Consider the following 23,714-nt stretch of genomic DNA (forward strand, 5'->3'; position numbering starts at 1 on the left):
GTCTGGAGGCCTCTCCTCCTGTGGCCTTCATTCTTGGTAAGGATGCAAAGAAGAGTCTAAGGTCCTACCTGTTGCAAGCAAGTTTCTTAACAATAAGGAAAGAAAGAACAGGTTGGTAAGTGGTGGGACGCCACTGAACGACTGAGCACACACGAAGAACAGAGAGAATACCTTGAGAGAGGCGGGCCATTCTAAGGGAGGCAATGGCCCTGGAAGGCTGGGGAACAGAGATTTTAAGGCAAGGTCATTTGCATAATCCAGGGGATTATGGATTTACAGACTTGATTGACAGCTGCGGGTTATATAACCAGATGCTCTACTGCACATGTCCTTTTCATAATTCAGTCTGTTATAATTAGATGTGTATATTCATGAAATATTTGTAAGTAGTTAATGAGTCCAATGGGCACCAAAAGATTACTTTAGTACATGATGGTGTGAGGTGTGTGTGTGTGCCAGAGTAGGGAAAGTTGGCCGTGTCCCACTAGTTGGCTGGTGGGTGATTTTTCTGGCCCCTTGACTATTTTGGAGTATTGATGGGGGCATATTTGGTGGGGGTGGTAAATTGCTTGGTGGGATTAGGCAACCACTGGATGTTTAGCTGAAGGGAGCCACCTTTCCTTGCTCTTGGCTAACTTCCTGCCTAACAGAAAGAACACCAAACAAGTAGGAATACATTCCTTTAAGGTTTCACAAAAACAAACACACAAAAATAGGTAGAAATGTATACAATGTGTCAGTATGGCCTTGGTACCTGAGAAAAGAAGTCTTATCCTCCAAGGAGTATCAGCACTGACATCTCAGGAAGGGAGGCATTTAATCTTTATTTTTAACAGGGACTTTTTTACTTTAGATCAATGTACATTTTTCTTTGGTGATTAAAGCAGATGCACAAGGTTATGTTTGATAGGCTACAAACAGGCTGTTTTAGCTAGTGTTAAATTCAAATTAAATCATGTATAAGCGAGAATGACTTCTTCATAACTCAGTTTGTGAAAATTTCTTCCTTTACATGTATGTAAATATAGAATCATATAATATGTGGTCTTTTGTGTTTGGTTTCTTCCACTTGACATGTTTTCAAGGTTCCTGAGTTTTGTGTTGTGTAACTGCATTTTGGATAATACCGCATTCTGTTTATCCATTCTCAGAGACTTTCAGATTGTTTCAACTTTTTGAGTATTATGAATAATGCTACCATGAACTTTAGTGAACATGTTTTTGCATTGGTGTTTGATTTCTATTCCTAGAAACTTAGGAATAAACTTGCAAGGTCATATGATAATTATATGTTTAACTTTTTGAGGAATGGCCAAACATTTCCACAGCTGCTATACTACTTTACATTCCCACTAGCAGTGTGTGAGGGCTCCAGTTTTCTACATTCTTGCCAATATTTATTTTCGGTTTAAAAATTAAAATATTTTAAGTTATAGCTCTTAGTGGGTGTTTGCACATGGTGGTTTTGATTTAAATTTCCCTAATGACTATATTGAGCATCCTTTCATGTACTTGTTAGCCATTTGTATAAATTTCTTTTGGAGAAATGTCTGTAGCTCCTTTTGCATGTTATTTTACTAGTGTGTCATTTTGTTGTTGAATTGTAAGAGTTCTTTATATGTTCATAATATGAAATCCTTATCAGATATATGATTTGAAAATATTTCTTTCTATGACTTGTCTTTTCACATTCTTGTTCTTCGATGCTCAAAAGTTTTTGACTTGGTGAAGCTCAATTAATGTGTTTTCTTCTGGTGTCATATCTGAGAATGCATTGCTAAATCCAAGTTATGAAGATTTCCTATGTTTCCTTCTAAAATTTTATTGTTTTAGCTCTTACTTTTGGGTGTTTGATCCATTTTAAAATAATTTTTGTATATATTGTGAGGTTAGAGTCCAACTTTATTCATTTGCATTTGCCTATTATCAGGCCCTCTCCACATTCTTGGGCAGCAATACCATAGAAATGAATATTCCTACCACAAGGCTCTTAAGCAAGCAAAGTTTTTTATTTGTGTGATATTTTGTCCACAAGGGAGAAGGCAGAAAAGACTGCCTAATAACTCCACGATACGTTTTGAGGAACAGATTTAAAAGACAAAGTGAGGGAGGTTGCTGCAAGGTACCTGATCAGCTTGTGTTTGATTTTTGAATTGGTTGGCATCAAGGTTAAATTTCAAGCATCATCAACCTTCTGGTTTCAACCAGTGTGGGGTCTACATGCTTGCAGTCAGCAGTTTTCATCTGGTGGGGATCTGTGTCCTGCAAAAAAATCTTGGGAATGTCTGTCAGGTCTTTGGGCTTCCCTGGTGGCTCGGTGATAAAGAATCCTCCTGCAATGCAGGAGCCACAGGAGACATGGGTTTGATCCCTGGGTCAGGAAGGTCACTTGGAAGAGGGCACAACAACCCACTGCAGTATTCTTGCCTGGAGAATCCTGTGGACAGAGGAGCCAGGCAGGCTACAGTCCTTGGGGTCACAAGGAGTTGGACACAACTGAAGCGGCTTAGCAGCAGCAGCCGTCAGAGAACTTGGAGTTCAGTGATTCTGCTAGGTGTCAATAAAAAAATTTTATTGGAGGATAATTGCTTTATAATGTTGTGTTGATTTCTGCCTTACAATAATGTGAATCAGTCATAACTATATATATATATAATACATTAACATATATATACATATATATATATACACCCTCCCTCCTGGGCCTCCCTACTACCCACTCATCCCACTCCTCTTGGTCATCACAGAGTGCCAGGCAAGGCTGGGCTCCCTGTATTATATAGCAGCTTCCCACATACTATCTATTTTACACTTGGTGGTGTGTACATGTCAATGCTACTTTCTCAATTCATTCCACCCTCACCATGCCCCATGGTGTTCACAAGTCCCTTCTCTATGTCTTTTCGCCATTCCTTCTCTGCAGATAGGTTCATCAGTACCATTGTTCTAGATTCCCATATATATGTGTTAATATATGATATTTGTTTTTCTCTTTCTGACTTCATTCTGATTAACAGGCTCTGGGTTCATCAACCTCACTATAACTCACTCTAGTTTGTTCCTTTTTATGGCTGAGTGGTATTCTATTGTATATATGTACAGGACTTCTTTATCCATTCATCTATTGATGGATATCTAGATTGCTTCCGTGTGCTGGCTATTGTAAAATAGTGCTGCAGTGACCATTGGGGTACATGTGTCTTTTGAGTTATGATTATCTCAGGGTATATGCCCAGTAATGGAATTGCTGGGTCATATGGTAATTTTCTTCCTACGTTTTTAACGAATCTCCATGCTATTCTCCACAATGGCTATATAATTTACATTCCCACCAACAGTGTAAGAGAGGGCTCCTTTTTCTTCACATCCTCTCCAGCATTTATTGTTTGTAGATTTTTTTGATGATGACCATCTGACTCATGGTAGTTTTGATTTGCATTTTTCTAATAATGAGTGATGTTAAGCACCTTTTCATGTGTTTATTAGCCATCTGTATGTCTTCTTTGGAAAAATGTCTGTCTAGGTCTTCTGCTCATTTTTTGATTAGGTTGTTTGTTTTTCTGATATCCAACTGCATGAACTGGTTATATATTTTGGAAATTAATCCTTTTCAGTTGTTTTGTTTGCAATTATTTTTTCCCATTCTGTGCATTATCTTTTCACTTTGTTTATAGTTTACTTTGCTGTGCAAAAGCTTCTAAGTTTAACTAGGTCTTATTTGTTTATTTTTATTTTTATTTCCCTTACCTCTAGGAAGTAGGTCAAAGAGAATGTTGCTGTGATTTATGTCAGAGTGTTCTGCTTATGTTTTGCTCTAAGAGTTTTATACGTTCTGTCTTTATATTTAAGTCCTTAATCCATTTGAGTTTATTTTTGTAGATGGTGTTTGGAAGCATTCTAATTTCTTTTACATGCAGCTGTCCAGTTTTCCCAGCACCACTTATTGAAGAGGCTGTCCTTTCTCCATTATATATTCTTGCCTCTTTTGTCAAAGATATTGTCTATAGGTGCATGGGTTTATCTTTGGGCTTTCTATCTTGTTCCATGGGTATATATTTCTGTTTTGTGCCAGTGCCCTACTGTCTTGATGAATGAGGCTTTGTAGTATAGTCTGAAGTCAGGAAGGTTGATTCCTCTAGCTCCATTTTTCTTTCTCAAGACTGGTTTAGCTATTCAGGGTCTTTTGTGTCTCCATACAAATTGCAAACATTTTTGTTCCAGTTTTGCCAAAAATGCCATTGTTAATTTGATAGGAAGTGCATTGAATCTGTATATTTCTTTGGATAGTATAGTCATTTTCACAATATTGATTCTTCCAATCCAAGAAAATGGTATTAGGTTGGTGCAAAAGTAATTGCAGTTTTACATTGTTGAATATCACTTCCATTTGATATTAGAGTACATTCTTAAATAAGTGTGGCTATTTTATACATCATCTTAATGTGTATTTCTCTCTTTATATTTTTTTGCTAGTGTCTTATTACTTCTCTGCATCTATTGAGATCATATGATTTTTATCTTTCAATTTATTAATATGGTTTATCATGTTGATTTATTTGCATATATTGAAGACTACTTGCATCCCTGGGATAAAGTCTAATTGATCATGGTGTATGAGTCTTTTAATGTGTTGGAGAAAATTCTGTTTCCTAGAATTTTGTTGAGGATTTTTGCATCTATTTTTATCAGTGATACTGGCTTGTAATTTTCTTTATTGGTGGTATCTTCATCTGGTTTTGGTGTCAGGATGATAGTGGCCTCATAGAATGAGTTTGAGAGCTTTCCTCCCTCTGCAATTTTCTGGAAGAGTTTGAGCAGGATAGGTATTAGCACTTCACTAAACATTTGATAGAATTCACCTGTGAAGCCATCTGACCCTGGACTTTTGGAAGATTTTATCACAGTTTCGATTTCAGTGCTTGTGATTCGTCTGTTCATATTTTCTGTTTCTTGCTGGTTCATTCTTAGAAAGTTGTATGTTTCTAAGAATTTGTCCATTTCTTCCAGATTGTCCATTTTATTGGCATACAGTTGCTCACAGTAGTCTCTTATGATCCTTTGTATTTCTGCACTGTCTGTTGTAACTTCTTTTTCATTTCTAATTTAATTGATTTATCTTCTTCCTTTTTGTCTTAATGAATCTAGCTATCAGTTTGTTGATTTTGTTTGTCTACTAAAAAGACCAGCTTTTAGTTTTATTGATCCTTGATACTGGACCCTCCATTTATTTTTTATTTGTTTCTGCTCTGATATTAATCGTTTTTTTCCTTCTAACTTTGGATCTTTTTGTTCTTTCTTTTCTAGTTGTTTTAGGTGTAAGGTTAGGTTGTTAATCTGATGTTTTTCTCATTTCTTAAGGTAAGTTTGCATTACTATAAACTTCCTTCTTTTTAAAATTAATTTATTCATTTTAATTGGAGGCTAATTATTTCACAATATTGTGGTAGTTTTACCATACATCAACATGAATCAGCCATAGGTGTACATGTGTCCCACCATCCTGAACCCCACTTCCATCTCACGCGCCCCCCCCCCCCATCCCTCTGGGTTGTCCCAGAGCACCAGCTTTGAGTGCCCTGCTTCATGCATCAAACTTGCACTGGTCATCTATTTTACATATGGTAATATACGTGTTTCAGTGCTATTCTCTCATGTCGTCACACCCTCGCCTTCTCCCACATAGTCCAAAAGTCTGTTCTTTACATCTGTGTCTCTTTTTCTATCCTGAATATAGGGTTGTAGTTGTTACTGTCTTTCTAAATTCCATATATATGCATTAATATAATGTATTGATGTTTCTCTTTCTGGCTTACTTCACTCTGTGTTATAGGTTCCAGTTTCATCCACCTCATCAGAACTGACTCAAATGTGTTCTTTTTTTTATAGTTGAGTAATATTGCATTGTGTATATGTACCACAACTTCCTTATCCATTCATCTGCCGAAGGACATCTAAGTTGCTTCCATGTCCTAGCTATTATAAACAGTGCTGCAATGAACACTGGGGTACATGTGTCTCTTTCAATTCTGGTTTCCTCAGTGTGTATGCCCAGCAGTAGAATTGCTGGGTCATATATAGTTCAATTTCCAGTTTTTTAAGGAATCTCCACACTGTTCTCCATAGTGGTTGTACTAGTTTGCATTCCCAATAATAGTGAAAGAGGGTTCCCTTTTCTCCACACCCTCTCCAGCATTTATTGTTTGTAGACTTTTTTGATGGCAACCATTCTGACTGACCTGAGATGGTACCTCATTGTGGTTTTGATTTGCTTTTCTTTGATAATGAGTCTTGTTGAGCATCTTTTCATGTATTTGTTAGCCATCTGTATATCTTTAGAGAAATGTCTATTTAGTTCTTTGGCCCATTTTTGGATTTAGTCATTAATTTTTCTGGTATTGAGCCACATGAGCTGCTTAAATATTTCAGAGATTAAATTTTTGTCAGTTGCTTCATTTGCTATTATTTCCCCCTACTCTGAAGGTTGCCTTTTCATGTTGCTTATAGTTTGCTTTGTTGTGCAAAAGCTTTTAAGTTTAATTAGGTCCCATTTGTTTATTTTTGTTTTTATTTTCATTAATCTGGGAGGTGGGTCATAGAGGATCTTGCTGTGATTTATGTCAGAGAGTGTTCTGCCTTTGTTTTCTTCTAAGAGTTTTACAGTTTCTGGTCTTATACGTAGATATTTAATCCATTTGAGTTTATTTTTGTGTATGGTGTTAGAAAGTGTTCTAGTTTCATTCTTTTACAGGTGGTTGAGCAGTTTTCCCAGCACCACTTGTTAAAGAGATTGTCTTTTCTGCATTGTATATTTTTGGCTCCTTTGTCAAAGATAAGGTGTCCATAGATGCATGGATTTATCTCTGGGCTTTCTATTTTGTTCCATTGATCTATATTTCTGTCTTTGTGCTGTACCATACTGCCTTGATGACTGTAGCTTTGTGGTATAGTCTGAAGTCAGGCAGGTTGACGCCTTCCAATTCCATTCTTCTTTCTCAAGATTACTTTGGCTATTCGAGGTTTTTTGTATTTCCATATAAATTGTGAAATTATTTGTTCTAGTTCTGTGAAAAATACCATTGGTAGCTTGATAGGGTTTGCATTGAATCTATATATTGCTTTGGTTAGTATACTTATTTTCATTATATTGATTCTTCCAGTCCACGAACATGGTATATTTCTCCATCTATTTGTGTCCTCTTTGATTTCTTTCATCAGTGTTTTATAGTTTTCTATATATAGGTCTTTTGTTTCTTTGGGTAAATTTATTCCTAAGTATAGACTTCCTTTGTAACAATTCTTTGGCTGCATCTTATAGGTTTTGAGTTGTGTTGTTGTTGTTGTTTATTTTAGGTGTTTTTTAATTGCATTTTTTATTTCTTCAGTGACCTCTTGGTTATTCAGAAGTGTATTGTTTAGCTTCTGTATATTTGTGTTTTAACAATTTTTTTTCCTGTAATTGATATCTAATCTTACAGCATTGTAGTCAGAAAAAATGCTTGATGCAATTTCAGTTTTCTTAAATATATTGAGGCTTGATTTGGGACCCAAGATGTGATCTATCCTGGAGAATGTTCTGTGTGCACTTGAGGTAAAAGTGTATTATCCTGCTTTTAGATGGAATGTCCTATAGATATCAATTAGATCCATTGGCCTAATGTGTCATTTAAGGCTTGTGTTTCCTTACTAATTTTCTGTCTGGGTGATCTTTCTACTGGTATGAGCGGTGCGTTAAGTCCCCCACATTATTGTGTTGCCTTATATATTAAGGTGCCACTATGTTTGGTGCATATATAATTATAATTGTTATATCTTCTTCCTGTATTTGTCACTTAACCATTGTGTATGTCCTTCCTCTTCTCTTGTAACAGTCTTACTTTAAGGTCTGTTTTATCTGATATGAGTAGTGCTACTTCAGCTTTCTTCTGATTTTCATTTACATGAACTGTCTTTTTCCATACCCACACTTTCAGTTGTATGTGTCTCTAGGTCTGAAATGTGTCTCTTATAGACAGCATATATGTGGGTCTTGTTCTTGTATCCATTCACCTAGCCTGTGTGTTTTGGTTGGAGCATTGAATCTATTTACACTTAAGGTAATTATTGATATGTATGATCCTATTGTCATTTATTTTATTAATTTTCCTTTGTTTTTGTAGGTCTTTCTCTTGTGTTTCCTCTCTAGAGAAGTTCCTTTAGCATTAGTTGTAAAGCCGGCTTGGTGGTGTTGAATTCTCTTTACCTTTGCTTATCTGTAGAACTTTTGACTTCCTTGTTGAATCTGAATGAGTCCCTTGCTGGATAGAATAATCTTGGTTGTAGGTTTTTCCTTTCTTCACTTTAGGTATATCCTGTCACTCCCTTCTGGCTTGCATAGTTTCTGCTGAAAGATCAGCTATTAACCTTATGGGGATTCCATTGTATATTGTTTCTTGCTGTTCCCTCACTGTGTTTAATATTTTTATGTTTAACTTTTGTTAGCTTAATGTGTGTCTTGGAATGTTTCTCCTTGCGTGTATCCTGTGTGCACCTCTCTGGGCTTCCTGGACTTGGGTGGGTGTTTCCTTTCCCATGTTAGGAAATTTTTTACTGTAATCTCCTCAAATATTTTCTTATACATTTTCTTTTTTTATTCTTCTTGGACTCCTATTTTTCAAATGTTCATGTGATTATTGTTGTCCTGAAGGCCTCTGAGACTGTTATCTTATTTCTTTTCATTCTTTTTTCTTTATTCTGCTATGCTCCAGTTATTTCCACTTTTCTACCTTCCAGCCTCACTTATCCATTCTTCTGCTTCAGTTATTTTGCTGTTGGTTCCCTTTATTATGTTTTTTTTTTATTTCAATTATCATGTTGTTCATTGCTAATTGTTTTTTATTTCTTCTAGGTACTTAAACATTTCTCGTATCTTCTCAATCTGTGTCTCCATTCTATTTTTCTGTGCCCCCATCTTATTTCTGAGATTTTGGATCACCTTTACTATCCTTACTCTGAATTCTTTTTCAGGTAAACTGCCTAATTCCTCTTTATTTGTTTAGTCTTGTGTGTGTGTGTCTGTGTGTGTGTATTTTAATCATGATCCTTCATCTGCTACTGTTTCCTCTTAAATTTTGTTTAATTTACTCTCTTTGGGGTCTCCTTTCCACAAGATCATAGTTCCTCTTACCTGTGGAGCTTGCCCCCAGGGACTGAGGTTGGATTAGTATCTTTTGAAGGTTTCCTGGTAGGGAAGACTGGTGCCTGAGTTCTGGTGGGTAGAGCTGGGTCTTGTCTCTCTGAAGGGCAGTGCTGCAGTGCCTTAACACTGCAGACACCTGGGGTATCTCGAGCATAGTATGGCTTTGGGTAGCCTGTCTGCTAACGGGTAGTATTGTGTTCCTCCTTTGCTAGCTGCTTGGCATGAGGCATCTGGCACTGGAGTTTGCTGGCCTTTGGGTGGGGTCAAATCTTATTGTTGAAATGAAGGCCTTTGAGAATCTTCTCACCAATTACTGTTCCATGTGGTTGGAGTTCTCTGTTGGTCCAACATCCTGAACTTGGGTCTCCAACCTTGGCGTTTGAGGCTTGATCCCTGGCTGTAGCACTCAGACTTGACAGGCCACACAGCACAGGGGTGAAAGAGAAAGAAAAAAAAAAAAAAGAGTCAGACATATAAACTAAAAAAAAAGAATGGACTGATAAAACCCAGGGACTGATGGTAAAGGTAAAACTTAACAGAGGAAACACACAAGAACTTCACATACTCACACTTAGAAAAAGAAAAGAAGAGGAAAAAAATACAAAGCAGAACAACAACAACAAAAAAAGAGAGCAATCAAACCATAAACAGACCCATAAATGAAAACAAACACTAAAAACTAGACTAGTAAAAAATACAAAATGAAAAACGTGGGCAAAAAAATTTGTAATGAAAAAGTGCTGTAGAAATAGGAAAAAATAAATTTATTTAAATATAAAAGCATAAATAAGGAAAAAGTAAGTAAAAATAAAAATTAAGGGAGTAATTAAAAAATGAAAAATGATAGAACAAAACAAAAAAGATAAAGACAAATATATATAGAGAGAGAGTGGCAGTAAGAAGAATGTTTTCCTGTGGTCTCAGTTGTCAGTGTCCTCTCTGCTACAGTGAGCTCCAGTCGATCTGCCTACTCAGGAGGCCCTCCAGTATTTCTAGGAAGGTCTCTGGATCTGCTATGGGCACTGTGTTGTCAGCTCAGACTTAGATCTGGCCTTATTCTAGCTTGTACTTGCTTCCAAAGTCCACAAGTTACCTCAAAGTCCACAATCTCAAGCCAATTACAGGGATTTAATCTGCTACTCCTATGACTGCCAGAGTGAATTTCCTTCCTCTTCTTTGGTCATACAGCCCCTGCTGCTCAATTTTGGTTTTGCCCCCTGTTTTGTTTGTAGGCCATTCTCTGGCATCTCTTCCCCTCCCAGACCAGCATGGGTGAGAGCCACTGCTCAGGGGAGAGGGAGGGATATGGCAGACACAATTGGGATGTGCAAGGGGTGCCTGCAGCAGCAGAAGCCCCATAAGTTGCTACAGCCTAAGATCGGTCATGCACTCTCCTAGGGGAATTGGCCCCAGGGCGTGGATTCCTTGGCGGTACCGGGCTCCACAGGCTCCCAGGAAGGTGTGGGCAGTGACCTGCACCTGTTCACAGTTTGATGGAAGCTGTGATGGCCATCACGCCCACCTCTGGGGTTGGAGACTTCAACCACATCTCGCCCCACCTCTGACACTTGTGAAAGTGTTGTCTCGCTGTCTGAGAGTGCACAGAGTTAGAGGGTCCCCCTGACAGTGATCTCTCTCTCTGGCAGGCTCAGGGCTTTTCCTGGATTCCTCAGCTGTGTTATACTGGCCCCCTCAGACTGTCTTCATGGCAATCAACCCCATTCCTCTCCCTGGAGTCTCTGAACCTCAGCACTCAGTGACCCCAAACCCCAGTGGGCTTGCAGGCAAGCATTTCAGACTGGGGAGTGCTGGTAGGCATTGATCTGTGTGCAGAAGTCTCTCCAATTTGCCTTCCACACACCTGTTGCTGCACTCTCCTTTGAGGTTCTGAAGTGCCCACCCACCCTCCCCATCCTTGAGATGTTTACAAATGTGCAGAAACTTTTCTTCCTTCAGAGCTCCCTCCCTGAGGCACAGGTTCCTTCATGATTCCTTTGTCTCCCTCTCTCATTTTTTCCCCATTATACTTGTTGCCCTATCCCATTATATCGAGATTAGCTTGATGTTTTGGAAGTCTGAGGTCTTTTGCCAGCATTCAGTAGGTGTTCTGTAGGAGCTATCCGCATGCAGATCTCCACATTTTACTCTTCTGCCATCTTGAAGGTTTCTAGGTGGCAAATTTATAGTCTCAATTTTGTTCTTTGGAAACTATGTGCATATGGAACAGAGATAGAGTTTATCTTTTACTCTTGTGGGTCTTTGGGTATTGTCTCAGAGACCTAAGCTTTTAGTACTTTATTTTAAGGGGTCTGTGAAGCCTGCTTGTGCAAGGCTGTTCCCTTGGTCCTTTAAAAAAATGGCTTTACTCCTGTCTTCCAGTCTCATGCCTATTTGGTTGTTTAAGCACTGTTTGTTCTAAAGACTATTATATATTGTTGAAAATCAACTGATCATAGATGCATGGGTTTATTTCTGGATTCTCAATTCTATTTCATTAGATTTATTTATCTATTTTATGCCAGTATCATACTGTTTTGATTATTGCCATTTTGTAGAAAGTATTGAAATCAAGAAATGTGAGATCTCATAATTTATTCTTCTGTTGTAAGGAAAGTTTTGTTTATCCAGGGTTCCCTGCAATTCTGTATGAATTTTAGGATGAGTGTATTCATTTCTGCAAAAAGACAGTTGGGTGTTGTATGACTCTGTAGATGAATTTGGAGAGTACTGCCATATTGATGGGCTTTGCAGATGGCGCTAGTGATAAAGAAACCACCTGCCAATGCAGGAAACATAAGAAATGTGGGTTTGATCCCTGGGTCAGGAAGATCTCCTGGAAGAGGGCATGGTAACCCACTTTAGTATGCTTTCCTAGCGAATCTCATGGACAGAGGAGCCTGGAAAGCTCCACAGGGTTGCAAAGTGTTGGACACAACTGAAGTGACTTAGCGCGCAGGTGCGTCGTATTAACCATATTGAATTTAACATGAACGGCGGATGTCTTCATTTACTTTGTTGTTGTTGTTCAGTCCCTGCGTTGTGTACAACTCTGTACCCCTGTGGAGTGCAGCTTGCCAAACTCCTTTGTCCTCTACTATCTCCCAGAGTTTGTGCAAATTCATGTCCATTGAGTCAGTAATGCCGTCCAACCATCCCATCCTCTGCTGCCCCCATCTCCTTTTGCCTCTGTTTTTCCCAAGATCAGGGTCTTTTCCAATTCCAGTGAGTCTGCTCTTTCCATCAGGTGGCCAGAGTATTGGAGCTTCAGCTGCACATCATAACTTCCAATGAATATTCAGGGTTGATTTCCTTAAGAATTGACTGATTTGATTTTTTTGTAGTCCAAGGGACTCTCAAGAGGCTTCTCCAGCACCACAGTTTGAAAACATCATTTCCTCAGTGCTCAGCCTTTTTTGTGGTCCAACTCTTACATCTGTACATGATTACTGGAAGAACCATAGCTTTGATTATGCAGAACTTTGTAGGCAAAATCTTGTCTCTGCTTTTTAATATGCTTTCTAGGTTTGTCAAAGCTTTCCTTCCAAGGAGCGAGCATCTTCAGTCACTACCCACAGTGATTTTGCAGCCCAAGAAAATAAAGTCAGTCACTGCTTCCACTTTTTTCCCTTCCATTTGCCATGAAGTGATAGGACCAGATGCTGTGATATTTAGGTTTTCTTTTTCTTAATTAATTTATTTTTTATTGAAGGATAATTGCTTTACAGAATTTTGCTGTTTTCTGTCAAACTTCAACATGAATCAGCCATAGGTATACATACATCCCCTCTCTTTTGAAGCTCCCTCCCATCTCCCTCCCCATCCCACCCCTCTGGGTTGATACAGAGCCCCTGTTTGAGTTTCCTGAGCCACACAGCAAATTCCCTTTGGCTATCTATTTTACATATGGTAATGTAAGCTTCCGTGTTATTCTTTCCACACATCTCACCCTCTCCTCCCCTCTCCCCATGTCCATAAGTCTGTTCTGTATGTTTGTTTTTCCACTGTTGCCCTGTAAATAAAATGTTGAGTCTCAAGCCAGCTTTTTCACTCTCCTCTTTCACCTTCATCAAGAGGCTCTTTAGTTCCTCTTTGCTTTCTGCCTTTAGAGTGGTATCATCTGCATATCTGAGGTTGTTGACATATCTCCTGGCAATCTTGATTCCAACTTATGAGTTATCCAGCCCAGCATTGCGCATGATGTACTATGCATATGAGTTAAATAAACAGGGTGACAATATACAGCCTTGTTTGTACTCCTTTCCCAATTTGGAACCAGTTAGTTATTCTTTGTCTGGTTCTAAATGTTGCTTCTTGACCCACATACTGGTTTTTCAGGAGACAAGTAAGGTGGTCTGGCACTCCCATCTCTTTAAGTACTTTCCAGTTTGTTGTGATCCACAGAGTCAAAGGCTTCAGCGTAGTCAATGAAGCAGAAGCAGATTTTTTTTGGAAGTCCCTTGCTTTCTTAATGATCCAACAAATGTTGGCAATTTGATTTTTGTTTTCTCTGCCTCTCTGAAACCAGCTGGAAGTTCTCAGTTCATATACTGCTGAAGCCTAGCATGAAGGATTTTGAGCATAACCTTGCTATCATGTGAAATGAACACAATTGTACATACTTTGAACATTCTTTGGCATTGCCCTTCTTTGGGATTGAAATGAAAACTGACCTCTTCCAGTCCTGCTGAGTTTTCCAAATTTGCTGGCATGCTGAGTGCATCATCTTTTAGGATATTAAATAGCTCAGCTGGAATTCTGTCACCTCCACTAGCTTTGTTTGTAGTAATGCTTCCTAAGGCCCACTTCACACTCCAGGATGTGCAGCTGTAGGTATGTGACCACACCATTATCATTATCTGAGTCATGAAGACCTTTCTTGTATAGTTCTTCTGTGTATTTTTGCCACTGCTTCTTAATTGCTTCTGCTTTGTTAGGTCTTTACCATTTATATCCTTTATTGTGCCAATCCTTGCGTGAATTTTTTCTGCGCTATCTCTATTTTTTTTTTTTAAGAGATCTCTAGCCTTTCCCGTTCTGTTGTTTTCCTCTATTTCTTTTCACTGTTCATTTAAGAAGTCCTTCTTATCTCTCCTTGCTATTCTTCATTTATTTAGAAGTATACATCATGATGATTTACATATACCTTGTGAAAGAATTCCTATATTCAATGTTATTAACATATCAATCACCTCACAAAGTTGCTCTCTCTTTTTTTTGGCAAGAACACTTACATTTTACTCTCTTTGCAAATTGCAGTTATACAGTATAGTATTATCAGCTATAGTCACCATGTTTTACATTAGATCCTCTAAACTTATTCATCTTATAACTAAAGTTTGTACTCTTTTGCCAACTACTCTCCATCTCCCTTATCCCTTGGCTATGGAAACCTAGAGATTGCATTTCTTATATAGATGACTTTGGGCAGTAGGAGCATTTTAACAATAACTTTTCTTATCTATGAACATGGGATAGCTTTCCATTTATTTGTATATTCATATTCTTTCCTTAGTGTCTTAGAGTTTCCAATGAATAGATCTTTCACTTCCTTATATTTATTCCTTAAATATTTTATTATTTTTGATGCTTTTGTAAATGGGATTGTTTTTTGTCTCCATACTGAACCTATCATTTTATTCCTGTATTGTTTTCCTAATTTTCTTATATTGTTTATTTGTGTTCTCTTGAGAATCTTTAGAATAATTATTTTGAATCCTTTGTTGGACAATTAAATTATCTCCATTTGTTTGTGGTCAGTTACTGGAAGTTTGATATGTTCCTTTGGTGGCGTCATGATTCCCCAATCCTTTGTGACTCTGGTAGTCTTGTGTAGGTGTTTGCACAACTGAAGAAATGGTCACTTCTTGCAGACTTTATGGACTGACTCTGGTAATGAAAGATCTTCGGTGCATGGGAGTGTGTTGTGATTCTCTATCTAGTGTCACAGACTGCCAAGTGCAGGGGCATGTGGCAGCTCTGGGTCCAGGGCAGGGGTTGGGGCATGATATCTCTTTGGGTCAGGCCACAGGAGTCCATAGGATTGACAACTATGTGGTTCTTGGTGAGCAGAGCAGGGTATCTGCAACGGCTACAAGGGCTGTTGGGATCCTTAGTGGTGTCTCTAGGTCTAGAGGCTACATACAAGGGCAAGCAGCAGTTGTGTGGAGCTGGTGGTGGTGTGTGCACCAACTGGTGCCTATATAGTGGCAGAGGCTGGTTGCAGATACACATGTAGTGGCAGGAACCAGTGTCAGTAACAAGGGCCAAGGACAACAGAGGTCCTGACTGTTGGCATACATGTTGTAGCTGTAGGATCTCACATCAGACATGCTCGCAATGGAGGCTTAATGGGGACCTGGCTAGATGAATACAGGTGTACAATTGGTAGGGACAGCTGCAGGTGAGTTTGGTGGTACAGGCCAGTGACAGGAGATATCACCAGAGCTGGGCCCACAAGCATTTGTGTGGGCCCTAGCTGTCAGTGTGTGGTTCCATGACTGCGGGATATTTTCACAGGTATACACACTGCCTTAGAGACTGGTGACGGGAATCTACTATTATTGTATGGCTGTCTGCTTCTTCCCTCAGTTCTTTAAATATTTGCCTTATATAGTTAGGTGCTCTGAGGTTGGGTACATGAATATTAATAAATGTTGTATCTTTTTAGTTACTTGATCCCTGTATCATAATATACACCTTCTTCATCTCTTGTTACATTTTTGGACTTAAAGTCTATTTAATCTGATGTACTTACAGCGTTCCAGTGGTAAAGAATCTGCTTACCAAGCAGGAAACTCAGGTTCAATCCCTGGGTTTGGAAGATCCCCTGGAGCAGGAAATGGCAACCCACTCTAATATTCTTGCCTGGGAAATCCCATGGACAGAGGACGCTGGTGGGCTAGTGCATGAGGTCCCAAAGAGTTGGACATAACTTAGTGACTACACAATAGCAATGACTTATAGTTACCAGTGCTCTCTTTTGGCTTCTGTTTGCCTGGGATATGTTTTTTCTATCCCTTGATTTGAGCCTATGTGTGTCCTTAAAGCTGAAGTGAATCTTTTTATCCATTCAGCCACTCTTTGTCTTTTCATTGGAGAATTTAATCAATTTACATTTAAAGTAATTATTGGTAAAAATAGATTTAATCTTTCCATTTTGTTAATTGCTTTTTCTGGCTGTTTTATAGTTCTTTGTTCTTTTCTTCCTCTCTTGCTCTTTTCCTTTGTGACTTGGTAGTTTTCCATAGTAGTATGTTTTGAGTTCTGTACCTCTTGTGTATCTACTATAGGTTTCTGTTTTGCAGTCATTATGAGGTTTACATAAAACATATTTTAGTTATAACAATCAATTTTAAGCTGATAACAACCTAACTTTGATACATATACAAGTTCTAGATTTTTTAAAAAGTTCTAGATTTTTATACTCTCTTTTGTACTTTTTATTTTTTTAATGTCACAATTTACATCTTTTTATTTTGTGTATCTATTAACAAATTATTTTAGCTGTTATTTTTAATACCTTTGTCTTTTAACCATTATGCTAGAGTTATAAATGATTTAGACACCACCATTACAATATTAGAGTACTCAATGGATGCACTGAGGTAATTCCCTTCTATTCTGAGTTCATTGAGTGTTTTTATTATGTAAAGATGCTGGATTTTGTCAAATGCTTTTTCTGTATCATTTGAGGTCATGTGGGATTTTTCTTCATTCTCTTGATACGTGCATTATTCTTCATATGTTCACATGAGAAACAACCTTGTATTCCTGGAATAAATCTCACTTGGTATAGTCCTTTTGATTTTCTGCTGGATTCAGTTAGCTAGCAGAGGTTTTTGCATTTATATCTACAAGAGATATTGCTATATAGTTATCTTTTTTTTCCAGAAAGTAATTTTTTTCTTCCAGGTTTGTTGAGAAATAATTGACATATAATACTATGTAAGTTGTATTGCACAAAGATTTGACATACGTATATACTGTAAAATGATCGCCACAATAACATTAGGTAATATCCGTCATTTCACATAGTTATAAACTTTTTTTCCTTATGATAAGAACTTATAGAATTGACTCTCTTAGTTAACTTTCAAATATACCATACAGTGGTATTAACTAGTCAGCATGTTGCACATTACATCCCCAGTATTTATTTATTACTGGAAGTTTGTCCCTTTTGACCACCTTCATCCAATTACCCCACCTCCATCCCCTGCTTCTGGTAACCATGAATCTGTTCTGTGTCTATGAGATTTTTCTTTAAGATTTCACATGTAAATGAGATCATAAAGTATTTGTTTTTCTATGTTTGAAATTTTACTTAGCATAACACCCTCAAGATCTATTTGTATTGCAACAATGGCAAAATTTCCTTTCTCTCTCTCTCTGTGTATATATACATACCACATTTTCCTTATTCATTCATCCATTGGTGGACACTTTGGTTGTTTCCATGTCTTGGCTATTGTAAATAATGGAGCTATGAACATGGGGGTGCAGATATCTCTTTGACCTAGTGATTTAATTTCTTTCAGATATATGCCTGGAAGTAGAATTGTTGCATCATATAATAGTCATATTTTAATTTTTTGAGGAACTTTCATACTATTTTCTGTAATGGCTGTAACCAATTTACATTCCCACCAACAGTGTACAAAGGTTCCCTATCTCCACATCATCAACACTTACTTTTGTCTTACTGATAATAGTTATCCTAACAGGTGTAAGATAATAGCTCATTGTGGTTTTGATTTGCATTTCCCCAATGGCAGTGATGTCTAGCACTGTTTTATGTACCTTTTGGCCATTTGAATATCTTCTTCAGAAAAAATCTAGTCAGATTCTGGGTTGGTGAAGATATCAGTTTGCTGGCATACCAGAGAAGGCATAGAAGCACTATGTCTCCCACTGCTTCTCCTATGTACCTATTCATCTGACTGTTTATTTGGAATAAACTGTATTTGTAAGTATAGCACTTTCTTGAGTTCTGAGTCAGTCTAGCGAATTATTGAGCTTGAGGGGGTATGGCGGGAACTCCTGAATGTGTGGTTAGCCTGGCAGAAGTGTGGGTAACCTGAGAAACCTAATTGTGGCTGGAGTCTGAAGTGAGGGTAGGCTTGTTGGACTGTGCCTTTAACCTTTAGGGTCTGTGCTAACTCTAGGTAATTAGTTTCAAAATTGAATTGAATCACAGGACACTCCGTTGGTGTGCCAAAGAATTTAGAAATTAGTTGTTGTTTGGAAAATCAAACAGAAGGATTTGTGTAAATTATTCTTTAGACATGAATAGAAGTCTCCATTCAGGCCATCTGACTCTAGCATTTTCTTTGCTGGCAGGTTTTTGATTACAGATTCAATCTCTTATTATAAGTCATTCATATTTTCTACTTGTTCTTGAGTTGCCTTGGTTTCTATGAGTTAGTCACTTCATCTAGATTATGACATTTGTCTCACAGTTGTTTATACTATCCTCTTTTTTAAAATTAATTTTTATTGGATGGAGTGTAGTTGATTTGCAATGTTGTGTAAGTTTCTGCTGTATAGCAAAGTGAAGCAGTTGTATATACATCTTCTCTTTTTAGAATCTTTCCCCATATAGGTCATTGCAGAGCATTGAAAAGAGTTACCTGTGCTATACAGTAGGTTCTTATTGGTTACCTATTTTACATATAGTAATGTGTATATGTCAATCCCAATCTCCCAATTTATTGCCTCTCCCTTTTCCCCATGGTAACCATAAGTTTGTTTTCTATATTTGTGACTATCATTTCTGTTTTGTAAAAAAGTTTATTTGTACCATTTTTTGATTCCACGTGTCAAGTCAGTTCAGTTGCTCAGTCATGTCCAACTCTTTGAGACCCCATGGACTGCAGCATGCACGTCCTCCTTGTCCATCACCAACTCCCAAAGTTCACTCAAACTCATGTCCACTGAGTCAGTGATGCCATCCATCCATCTCATCCTCCGTTGTCCCCTTCTCCCACCTTCAGTCTTTCCCAGCATCAGGGTATCTTCAAATGAGTCAGCTCTTTGCATCAGGTGGCCAAAGTGTTGGAATTTCAGCTTCAGCATCAGTCCGTCCAATGAATATTCAGGACTGATTTCCTGAATACGATGGACTACTTTGATCTCCTTGCACTCCAAGGGACTCTCAAGAGTCTTCTCCAACACCACAGTTCAAAAGCATCAATTCTTCAGCGCTCAGCTTTCTTTACAGTCCAACTCTCACATCCATACATGACCATTGGAAAAATCATAGCATTGACTAGACAGAACCTTGTTGTCAAAGTAATGTCTCTGCTTTATAATATGCTGTCTAGGTTGGTCACAGCTTTTCTTCCAAGGAGTAAGCGTCTTTTAATTTCATGGCTGCAGTCACCATCTGCAGTGATTTTGGAGCCCAGAAAAATAAAGTCTTGCCACTGTTTCCATTGTTTTCCCATCTATTTGCCATGCGGTGATAGGACTGAGTGCCATGATCTTAGTTTTATAACGTTGAGCTTTAAGCCAGCTTTTTCACTCTCCTCTTTCATTTACATCAAGAGGCTCTTTAGTTCTTCACTTTCTGTCATAAGGGTGGTGTCATCTGCATATCTGAGGTTATTGATATTTCTCCTGGAAATCTTGATTTCAGCTTATGCTTCCTCCAGCCCAGCGTTTCTCATGGTGTACTCTGCATGTAAATTGAATAAGCAGGGTGACAATATACAGCCTTGACATACTGCTTTTCCTATTTGGAACTAGTGTGTTGTTCCATTACCAGTTCTAACTGTTGTTTCCTGACCTGCCTACAGATTTCTCTGGAGGCAGGTCAGGTGGTCTGGTATTTTCATCTCTTTCAGAATTTTTGACAGTTTGGTGTGTTCCACACAGTCAAAGGCTTTGGCATAGTCAATCAAGAGGAAATAGATGTTTTTCTGGAACTCTCTTGCTCTTTTGATGATTCAGCAGATGTTGGCAATTTGATCTCTGGTTCCTCTGCCTTTTCTAAAATCAGCTTGAACATCTGGAAGTTCACGGTTCACATATTGCTGAAGCCTGGCTTGGAGAATTTTGAGCATTACTTTACTAGCATTACTTTACTAGTGAGATGAATGCAATTGTGCGGTAGTTTGAACAACCTTTGGCATTGCCTTTCTTTGGGATTGGAAGGAAAAGTGACCTTTTCCAGTCCTGTGGCCACTGCTGTGTTTTCCAAATTTGCTGGCATATTGAGTGCAGCACTTTCACAGCATCATCTTTTAGAATTTGAAATAGCTCAACTGGAACTTTGTCACCTCCACTAGCTTTATTTGTAGTCATGCTTCCTATGGTCCACTTGACTTCACATTCCAGGATGTCTGGCTCTAAGTGAGTGATCACACTATCATGATTATCTGGGTTGTGAAGATCTTTTTTTTAATAGTTCTCCTGTGTATTCTTGCCACTTTTTCTTAATATCTTCTGCTTCTGTTAGGTCCATACCATTTCTGTCCTTTATTGAGCCCTTCTTTGCATAAGAAATGTTTGCTTCATATCTCTAATTTTCTTGAAGAGATCTCTAGTCTTTCCCATTCTGTTGTTTTCCTCTATTTCTTTGCATTGATCACTGAGGAAGGCTTTCTTATCTCTCCTTGCTATTCTTTGGAACTCTGCATTCAAATAGGTATATCTTTCCCTTTCTCCTTTGCTTTTTGCTTCTCTTCTTTTCACAGCTATTTGTAAGGCCTCCTGAGACAGCAATTTTGCATTTTTGCATTTCTTTTTCTTGTGAATGATCTTAATCTCTGTCTCCTGTACAATGTCATGAACCTCCATCCATAGTTCATCAGGCACTCTGTCTATCAGATATAGTCCCTTAAATCTATTTCTCACTTCCACTGTATAATTGTAAGGGATTTGATTTAGGTCATGCCTGAAGGGTCTAGAGGCTTTCCCTACTTTGTTCAATTTAAGTTTGAATTTGGCAATAAGGAGTTCATGATCTGAGCCACAGTCAGCTCCCGGTCTTGGTTTTCTTGATTGTATAGAACTTCTCCATCTTTGGCTGCAAATAATGTAGTCAATCTGATTTTGGTGTTGACCATCTGGTGTTGTCCATGTGTAGAGTCTTCTCTTGTGTTGTTGGAAGAGGGCGTTTGCTATGACCAGTGCATTCTCTTGGCAAAACTCTTAGCCTTTGCCCTGCTTCATTCTGTACTCCAAGGCCAAATTTGCCTGTTACTCCAGGTGTTTCTTGACTTCCTACTTTTGCATTCCAGTCCCCTATAATGAAAAGGACATCATTTTTGAGTGTTAGTTCTAGAAGATCTTGTAAGTCTTCATAGAACTGTTCGACTTCAGCTTCTTCAGCATTACTGGTTGGGGCATAGACTTGGGATACCGTGATATTGAATGGTTTGCCTTGGAAACAGAGATCATTCTGTCGTTTTTGAGATTGTATCCAAAACTATTGCTTATAGTTTCCTTCGTTGTGCAAAAGCTGTTAAGTTTAATTAGGTCCCATTTGTTTATTTTTGCTTTTATTTCCAATATTCTGGGAGGTGGGTCATAGAGGATGTTGCTATGATTTATGTCAGAGACATATTTCACAATATTGATTCTTCCAATCCATAACGTGGTATATTTCTCCATCTATTTGTGTCCTCTTTGATTTCTTTCATCAGTGTTTTATAGTTTTTTATGTATAAGTCTTTTGTTTCTAAATGTTTTTTATTTTTTATTAGTTGGAGGCTAATTACTTCACAACATTTCAGTGGGTTTTGTCATACATTGATATGAATCAGCCACAGAGTTACACGTATTCCCCATCCCGATCCCCCCTCCCACCTCCCTCTCCACCCAGTTCCTCTGGGTCTTCCCGGTGCACCAGGCCCGAGCACTTGTCTCATGCATCCCACCTGGGCTGGTGATCTGTTTCACCATAGATAATATACATGCTGTTCTTTCGAAACATCCCACCCTCACCTTCTCCCACAGAGTTCAAAAGTCTGTTCTGTACTTCTGTGTCTCTTTTTCTGTTTTGCATATAGGGTTATCATTACCATCTTTCTAAATTCCATATATATGTGTTAGGTAGGTATACTCCTAAGTATTTTATTCTTTTTGTTGCAATGGTGAATGGTATTGTTTCCTTAATTTCTCTTTCTGTTTTCTCATTGTTAGTGTATAGGAATGCAAGGGATTTCTCTGTGTTAATTTTGTATCCTGCAACTTTACTATATTCACTGATTAACTCTAGTAATTTTCTGGTAGAGGCTTTAGGGTTTTCTATGTAGAGGATCATGTCATCTGCAAACAGTGAGAGTTTCACTTCTTCTTTTCCTATCTGGATTCCTTTTACTTCTTTTTCTGCTCTGATTGCTGTCGCCAAAACTTCCAAAACTATGTTGAATAGTAGTGGTGAGAGTGGGCACCCTTGTCTTGTTCCTGATTTTAGGGGAAATGCTTTAATTTTTCACCATTGAAGGTAATGCTTGCTGTGGGTTTGTCATATATAGCTTTTATTATGTTGAGGTTTGTTCCTTCTTTTCCTGCTTTCTGGAGAGGTTTTTTTTTTTTTTTATGATAAATGGATGTTGAATTTTGTCAAAGGCTTTTTCTGCATCTATTGAGATAATCATATGGTTTTTATCTTTCAATTTGTTAATGTGGTGTATTACATTGATTGATTTGCAGATATTAAAGAATCCTTACATTCCTGGGATAAAGCCCACTGGTCATGATGTATGATCTTTTTAATATGTTGTTGGATTCTGTTTGCTAGAATTTTGTTAAGGATTTTGGCATCTATGTCCATCAGTGATATTGGCCTGTAGTTTTCTTTTTTTGTGGCATCTTTGTTTGGTTTTGGAATTAGGGTGATAGTGGCCTCATAGAATGAGTTTGGAAGATTACCTTCTTCTTCTGCAATTTTCTGGAAGAGTTTGAGTAAGATAGGTGTTAGCTCTTCTCTAAATTTTTGGTAGAATTCAGCTGTGAAGCCATCTGGTCCTGGGCTTTTGTTTGCTGGAAGATTTCTGATTACAGTTTCGATTTCTGTGCATGTGATGGGTTCTGTTAATATCTTCTATTTCTTCCTGGTTCAGTTTTGGAAAGTTATAGTTTTCTAAGAATTTGTCCATTTCTTCCAAGTTGTCCATTTTATTGGCAGAGAGCTGCTGGTAGTAGTCTCTTATGATCCTTTGTATTTCAGTGTTGTCTGTTGTGATCTCTCCATTTTCATTTCTAATTTTGTTAATTTGGTTCTTCTCCCTTTGTTTCTTAATGAGTCTGGCTAACAGTTTGTCAATTTTGCTTATCTTTTCAAAAAAACAGCTTTTAGCTTTGTTGATTTTTGCTATGGTCTCTTTAGTTTCTTTTGCATTTATTTCTGCCCTAATTTTTAAGATTTCTTTCCTTCTACTAACCCTGGGGTTCTTCATTTCTTCCTTCTCTGGTTGCTTTAGGTGTAGAGTTAGTTTATTTATTTGACTTTTTTCTTGTTTCTTGAGGTATACCTGTATTGCTATGAACCTTCCCCTTAGCACTGCTTTTACAGTGTCCCATAGGTTTTTCG

The 23,714-nt window shown here is 38.0% G+C and overlaps 1 protein-coding gene across 1 annotated transcript in view; it reads left to right on the plus strand.

The window, feature by feature from the left end:
- The window catches only part of LOC122433542 (phospholipid-transporting ATPase ABCA3-like), a 273,275-nt gene continuing 249,561 nt past the window's right edge, over window positions 1–23,714 (plus strand). Inside the window, exon 1 of the mRNA XM_043456580.1 lies at window positions 1–36. The gene's annotated coding sequence lies outside the window, so the exon portion shown is untranslated. The remainder of the gene's footprint in view (window positions 37–23,714) is intronic.

The sequence above is a fragment of the Cervus canadensis genome, chromosome 32 (assembly GCF_019320065.1).
Source record: "Cervus canadensis isolate Bull #8, Minnesota chromosome 32, ASM1932006v1, whole genome shotgun sequence".
Lineage (NCBI taxonomy): Eukaryota > Metazoa > Chordata > Mammalia > Artiodactyla > Cervidae > Cervus > Cervus canadensis.